At 67.2% G+C, this 5,405-nt stretch overlaps 1 protein-coding gene across 9 annotated transcripts in view; it reads left to right on the top strand.

Annotated features, from left to right (window-relative positions):
• The first annotated feature begins 1,439 nt into the window (after positions 1–1,439).
• Positions 1,440–5,405, top strand: part of LOC138737113 (tyrosine-protein kinase Fyn) — a 253,161-nt gene continuing 249,195 nt past the window's right edge. For 4 of the 9 annotated variants that reach the window (XM_069887636.1, XM_069887634.1, XM_069887638.1 and 1 more), the window contains exon 1: positions 1,720–1,781. The gene's annotated coding sequence lies outside the window, so the exon portion shown is untranslated. Of the gene's footprint in view, positions 1,529–1,719; positions 1,782–3,469; positions 3,707–5,405 lie in introns of those variants that run through there. The other 5 variants (XM_069887643.1, XM_069887642.1, XM_069887637.1 and 2 more) reach the window with 4 other exon arrangements.

The following is a 5,405-nucleotide window of genomic DNA, read 5'->3' as shown; positions in this document are numbered from 1 at the left end:
CCCCCCTCCCTCCCCCCCACCCCCCCTCCCTCCCCCCCACCCCCCCTCCCTCCCCCCCTCCCCCCCACCCCCTCCCCTCCACCCCCTCCCCTCCCTCTCCTCACCCTCTCCCCTCCCCCAACCCCTCCGCTCTCCCTCTCCCCCTCCCCTGCCCACCTCCCCCCCTCCCCCTCCCCTGCCCACCTCCCCCCCTCCCCCCTCCCCTGCCCACCTCCCCCCCTCCCCCCTCCCCCCCACCCCCCCACCCTCCCCCCCACCCCCCCACCCTCCCCCCCTCCCCCCCTCCCTCCCCCCCACCCCCCTTCCCTCCCCCCCACCCCCCCACCCCCTCCCCCCACCCTCCCCCCCACCCCCCCTCCCTCCCCCCCTCCCCCCCACCCCCCCTCCCTCCCCCCCACCCCCCCACCCCCTCCCCTCCACCCCCTCCCCTCCCCTCTCCTCACCCTCTCCCCTCCCCCTCCCCTGCCCACCTCCCCCCCTCCCCCTCCCCTGCCCACCTCCCCCCCTCCCCCCTCCCCTGCCCACCTCCCCCCCTCCCCCCTCCCCCCTCCCCTGCCCACCTCCCCCCCTCCCCCCTCCCCCCCCCTCCCCTGCCCACCTCCCTCCTCCCCTCCCCACCTCCCCCCCTCCCCCCTCCCCCCCTCTCCCCCTCCCCCCCTCCCCCCCTCTCCCCCCTCCCCTGCCCCCTCCCCTGCCCCCTCCCCTGCCCCCTCCCCCCCTCCTCCCTCTCCCCCCTCCCCCCCTCCCCCCTCCCCTGCCCCCCTCCCCCCCTCCCCCCTCCCCTGCCCCCCTCCCCCCCTCCCCCCTCCCCTGCCCCCCTCCCCCCTCCCCCCTCCCCTGCCCACCTCCCCCCTCCCCCCCTCCCCCCTCCCCCCTCCCCCCTCTCCCCTCCCCCCTCTCCCCTCCCCCCTCTCCCTCTCTCCCCCCCTCCTCCCTCCCCTGCCCCCTCCCTCCTCCCCTGCCCACCTCCCCCCCTCCCCCCTCCCCCCCTCCCCCCTCCCCCCCTCCCCCCTCCCCCCTCCCCCCCTCCCCCCTCCCTCCCCCTCCCCCCTCCCCCCCCTCCCCCCTCCCTCCCCCTCCCCCCTCCCCCCCCCTCCCCCCCCTCCCCCCTCCCCCCCCCTCCCCCCCCCCCTCCCCTGCCCCCTCCCCTGCCCCCTCCCCCCCTCCTCCCTCTCCCCCCTCCTCCCTCCCCCCTCCTCCCTCCCCCTCCCCCCCTCCCCCCCCCGTTTGCTCATTGCCCCAGTAATTCTCCACCGACTGGCCCCCAGGCCCGCTTCTATTGTCACGACGGATGACGTCGCCTGTTCGCCTCTCTCCGCAGTGAGGCCACTTCCGGGCTTTCATCAAGCTTGGGTGGCGCGCCGAGCGGCAGGTTTGTGTGAGAGGGCGGGAGCCCGATGACGTCAGAGCCTCCCCTCCCCAGCACCCAGCCAGCCAGCCGGGGGGAGACTGAAGGGCGAGCGCCAGCCGGGAGGCTCTCCGCCCAGAGACGAATGCAAGGCGAGCCGGCGGGCGGGCGGCTTTTCAGGTGAGCGAGAGCGGGCTCCGATGTATCATGAGCATCTGGGACTTTGCTGCTTCAGTTGGAAGTTGGGCACTGGATGCGTGTGGGGTGGGGGAGTTGGGGGGGGGGGGAGATGGAGTGGGGGGGGGAGATGGAGTGGGGGGGCGGGGTGAAGCCGCAGCGGATTGCTCGCACTCTGCACGGATTTGGCGTCGGACCGAGCGGATTTGACTGGGGGGCGTTTAAAATGAGAAGCTCATTGTTTATTTTAGAAAAGGTGAGCCCAGCTTCCATGTGTGTGTTCCAATCGCCTTTTCTTTAACGGTACCAAAGGGGGGAGCCACGCCGTGTCCTTCCCAAAGGTTTTTGTTTAGGGGGGGTGTGCCGTTATAAATAAATAATGAACTCCCTCCCCAAATTGATGGAAAGGGTGGCGCCGAGCGCCAAGTGGAGCAGTTCCCCTTCCCCCTGATGCCCCCGATTTGTGCGGGTCTCCCTGGCCCCTGATTTGTGCGGGTCCCCCTGGCCCCTGATTTGTGCGGGTCCCCCTGGCCCCTGATTTGTGCGGGTCCCCCTGGCCCCTGATTTGTGCGGGTCCCCCTGGCCCCTGATGCCCCCCGATTTGTGCGGGTCTCCCTCGCCCCTGATTTGTGCGGGTCTCCCTCGCCCCTGATTTGTGCGGGTCCTCCTGGCCCCTGATTTGTGCGGGTCTCCCTCGCCCCTGATTTGTGCGGGTCTCCCTCGCCCCTGATTTGTGCGGGTCCCCCTCGCCCCTGATGCCCCCCGATTTGTGCGGGTCCCCCTCGCCCCCCGATTTGTGCGGGTCCCCCTCGCCCCTGATTTGTGCGGGTCCCCCTCGCCCCTGATGCCCCCCGATTTGTGCGGGTCTCCATCGCCCCTGATGCCCCCCGATTTGTGCGGGTCCCCCTCGCCCCCCGATTTGTGCGGGTCCCCCTCGCCCCCCGATTTGTGCGGGTCCCCCTCGCCCCCCGATTTGTGCGGGTCCCCCTCGCCCCCCGATTTGTGCGGGTCCCCCTCGCCCCCCGATTTGTGCGGGTCCCCCTCGCCCCCCGATTTGTGCGGGTCCCCCTCGCCCCTGATTTGTGCGGGTCCCCTCGCCCCTGATGCCCCCCGATTTGTGCGGGTCTCCCTCGCCCCTGATGCCCCCCGATTTGTGCGGGTCTCCCTCGCCCCTGATGCCCCCCGATTTGTGCGGGTCTCCCTCGCCCCTGATGCCCCCCGATTTGTGCGGGTCTCCCTCGCCCCTGATGCCCCCCGATTTGTGCGGGTCTCCCTCGCCCCTGATGCCCCCCGATTTGTGCGGGTCTCCCTCGCCCCTGATGCCCCCCGATTTGTGCGGGTCTCCCTCGCCCCTGATGCCCCCCGATTTGTGCGGGTCTCCCTCGCCCCTGATGCCCCCCGATTTGTGCGGGTCTCCCTCGCCCCTGATGCCCCCCGATTTGTGCGGGTCTCCCTCGCCCCTGATGCCCCCCGATTTGTGCGGGTCTCCCTCGCCCCTGATGCCCCCGATTTGTGCGGGTCCCCCTCACCCCTGATTTGTGCGGGTCCCCCTGGCCCCTGATGCCCCCCAGGCAGCACGGTCTCCGAACTTTGAGGGAGTGCGGCCAGATTGCTTGACAAGGCGGCGAGTTGCTCCCATGGCTGCAGGGCTGCTTGCCTTCCACGAAAGGGCTGATGATCATCCGCGCCCCAGAAACCCTGCTGGTGTTGACTTTTGGTTTTGGGTCCTGGCTCCTGCCAGTTTTGAGCTGGATTCCCTCACACATGGACACAGTCTCTATTGTTTCTGCTGGTTGCATGTCCCGTGTCCCCCCCCCCCCCCCCCCCCCCCATGAGTTTAGATCCAGTTTTCATCCCAGGCGTTTGTATCTGCCCTTCTGTCGGCTCAATCCGCTTGACGTGGGCTCACAGTCCGTTCTTGTCTGCGAACGATTGCTTCCAAGTCCCTTCTCTTTCTGCGCCCCGCTTTGAAGGTCCTTTCCCGCCTGCCAGAGAAAAGGCTAGATTGGAATCGGGGCAGTGCCGCTCCGGGCTCGTCCCGTTCAACGCTGGTCGCCCTTGAGCGAGGGAAGAGAGCGAGCAAGTCATCGCCGCTTCGCGTTCAACGCGAGCCTTGCGGTGGAATAAGTTCCCCGTCTGTTTGTACTGTGATCCTCCAGCCGGACGTTTCCCTCGTTCACGGTGAGCCCGGAGAGGCTGGGGAGTTGTTTTCCTTGGAGCCGAGGCGGCTGAGAGGGAAGTGCGCGAAGTGAAGGGGAAGAGATGGGGTGGGCATGTAGAGTGGCAGGGGTGGAGGGGATTTGAGGAAGATGCTCCCCGAGGAGCTTGGAATGTGCAGTGCGTGAGCAGGTGCTGGAGACACCGTTTGGGAAGCTATGGAAGGAACATTTAATTCACCAAGACCCAATAGGCTTTCTACCAAGTACTGGGGGCTGGGATGGAATTGGAGCAGGGTGGGGGTGGGAGGGGTGGAATTGGTGCAGGGTGGGGGGGGGGGAAGGGGTGGAATTGGTGCAGGGTGGGGGTGTACGAATGGAATTGGGGAGGGGGAAAGGGGCTGGAATTGCTGGGGGGATTGGGGCTGGAATTGGTGCGGGCGTGGGGGGGTTAGGGATGCAATGGGCGCGGGGGTGTGGGGCTGAGGTGGGCGCGGGGCTGGCGGAGGATTGGGGCTGAGATGTCCGTGGGGCTGGGATGGGTGCGGGGCTGGCGGAGGATTGGGGCTGGGATGGGCACAGGGGTTGTGGGCTGAAGGGTCTGTATGAAATTCACCCATGGGGAATGGTTACTTGGCCCACAGTTCATGCTAGCCAACAAGAATTTGTTTGGACACATCTGCATTTGCAGCTCTTGGCTGGTAGAGGTGCAGGTTTAATCTCTAAAGGCACTTTCAGTTGGCCAATTGACCCGCTTGTAAAGCCGTACATTTTGTCAAAATGCGGCTGTGGGAAGGCCATGTGAATGGGCAGGAGGCGCCCGCAAGGCGAGTTTGGAAACCCTCCTCCAAAAGGGATAATCCCTGCAGCACAGTGGCCTCCCGAGCCTAAAAGCAGCTGCATCCAGATGACAGTCAGCTGGTCAGCACCTAAGAGCTCCTCTCCCAGTCCCCACACTGTCGGGAGGCCGGCGCGAGCTGTCAGCGCAGGGACGTCCCCACACTGATCCCGCTGCCCCACTCTCTCCCCACTCCCGAAATCAGTCCCCACACTGTTGGCCAGCTGGTGCAGGCTGTCCCCACACTGTCGGGACTGATTTCGGGAGTGGGGAGAAGGGGGGCTGGAGGGGGAGAGGGGGCTGGCCGAAACAATGCCAGTACCCAACTTGAGTGCCCCCGCTGGCCGCTCCGGCCCCCGTATTGCCCCGCCGGCCGCTCCGGCCCCATCAGCCGGCCCGCTCCGGCCCCATCAGTAGGGAGCAAGCGGGGCAGCACGATCAGTGTGGGGACGTCTTGCGTGGGACATCCCCGTGCTGACACCCCGCGCCGGCCGCCCCACAGTGTGGGGACTGAATTCGTGAGTGGGGAGAGAGTGGGGCAGCAGGATCAGTGTGGGGACTTCCCATGCTCACGGGGCTGGAGCGGCAGGCGGGGGACGTTCCAGCTGACAGCCAGCCAGCGCAACTGGCGCAACTGTCCTTTCAAGTGGCCAGTGGTGCGCTTTCAACGCTGCCACCTGAACTGCAATTTAAAGGCCCGCTTCTGCTGCTTCAGGCGCATTCTTAGTGGGGAATGCACCTGAAAAAACCTCAAGTGTCAGTCCAGGTACCTTTTTCATTCAGTGTTCCTGCCTCAGGCAGAGAATTCCTGACTGCCATTTTGCTGCATATTCACAGTCTTGAATTCTCTGCCACCCCCTCCCCTAAATTGTACAAATACGTGGGA

This window comes from Narcine bancroftii, chromosome 6 (assembly GCF_036971445.1).
Source record: "Narcine bancroftii isolate sNarBan1 chromosome 6, sNarBan1.hap1, whole genome shotgun sequence".
In the NCBI taxonomy this organism is placed as follows: Eukaryota; Metazoa; Chordata; class Chondrichthyes; order Torpediniformes; family Narcinidae; genus Narcine; species Narcine bancroftii.
The sequence above is the reverse complement of the archived record's forward strand: the minus strand, read 5'-3'. Positions and strand labels throughout refer to the sequence as shown.